The sequence below is a fragment of the Chinchilla lanigera genome, unplaced genomic scaffold (genome assembly GCF_000276665.1).
Source record: "Chinchilla lanigera isolate Chin_1 unplaced genomic scaffold, ChiLan1.0 scaffold00046, whole genome shotgun sequence".
Taxonomy (NCBI): domain Eukaryota; kingdom Metazoa; phylum Chordata; class Mammalia; order Rodentia; family Chinchillidae; genus Chinchilla; species Chinchilla lanigera.
The window spans coordinates 11,722,686-11,723,867 of NW_004955447.1; the positions used below are offsets into that span (position 1 = coordinate 11,722,686).

The 1,182-nt window shown below is 39.4% G+C and overlaps 2 long non-coding RNA genes across 3 annotated transcripts in view; one reads left to right on the top strand and one right to left on the bottom strand.

Annotated features, from left to right (window-relative positions):
* Positions 1-460, bottom strand: part of LOC102022031 — a 74,774-nt gene extending 74,314 nt beyond the window's left edge. Inside the window, exon 1 of one of the 2 annotated variants that reach the window (XR_001235704.1) lies at positions 204-456. This is a non-coding gene — a long non-coding RNA (uncharacterized LOC102022031). Of the gene's footprint in view, positions 1-203 lie in introns of both variants that reach the window. The other variant, XR_262421.2, reaches the window with a different exon arrangement.
* Positions 1-1,182, top strand: part of LOC102021816 — a 20,034-nt gene that overhangs the window by 8,081 nt on the left and 10,771 nt on the right. The gene's annotated exons all lie outside the window — the stretch shown is intronic.

The window sequence follows — 1,182 nt, forward strand, 5'->3', positions numbered from 1 at the left end:
AAGCTAAATAAACCTTTCCTTTCTTCATTTTGGGCGTTGGGTATTTTGTCTCACCAACAAGAGAAAAGTAACCAAGACAGCTTCTTTCTGGCGAAGAAAGCGTGTAGGTACTATAGTTTACATCTAGATGCCCCCACAAGGCTTCCGGTGCTCCTTGCTGGGCATTTGGGGAGGTGACTGCGTCATCTGGGTGCGATACTCACCCGTAGCTTTGCCCGCTGATGAGTTTATGATGTTGGGAGGCAAAGCTTGGTGGAGGCGGTAGCCCGGAAAAGCTGTATCTCCCGCCCTCTTCCCTGGATCCTGCCCCGAGCTCCTTCCGCTCCGCCAGGCCCCCTGCTGGAACGCCGTGCCCTGGGTCCTCCGGGCTGTTAACGGCAATCTCCGCCAACTGTGAGCGAAAATAAACCTCTCCGTTAATTTTCAGGTGTCAGGTGTCTCAGCAAGCAAACAAGTAACTAAGGCAATGATAAGTTAAAAGTTTGAACGGCAGAAATAGAATAAACTTAAAGTTTCTAGTTTTAAAATTCTGCATAATGGTAAGAATTTCTCTCGTTCGGACTTGTTATGAGAGACAAAAGACACAGTGAGGGAAAAACATTTAGTCAGAATTTATTCCCAATAAACATTCAGGAAATATTTGCAAATATTCATATTGATATTTAATTATATAAGATACTATCTGCTTATGTTTTCAATGGTAAAGTGTATACAAATAATATAATGTTCTCTGATTTTCTTCTCTTTTTTAATTTTTTTTTTTTTTTTTTTTTTGGTACTAGGAATTGAACTCAGGACCTTGCGCTTGCACTTGTACCACTGGGCTATATCCCCAGCCCTGCTTTGTTTCTTTTAAAACTTAATTAACATGCATTCCATGAGTAGTCATAGCTATATTTGACTTATATGGGTTATTGATTAACACAGCTTTGGTTTTTAACCCCCATAGTTGTTTCAACAATTTGTTCAAATTCTGACTGTATCATGAAGTTATTAACTAAACTCCTGTCCATGAGGTAAATAACATGAGACTAAATTTTTCAAAAAATTTCACACACTATTAGTGCTAAAGTAGTGTTTTGTTTTGTTTTGTTTTTTTAATATTTTAGTACAATCGAACTTAGGGAATCGAACTCAGGACCTTGCGCTTGCCAGGCAGAGCTTATGCCACAGAGCTATATT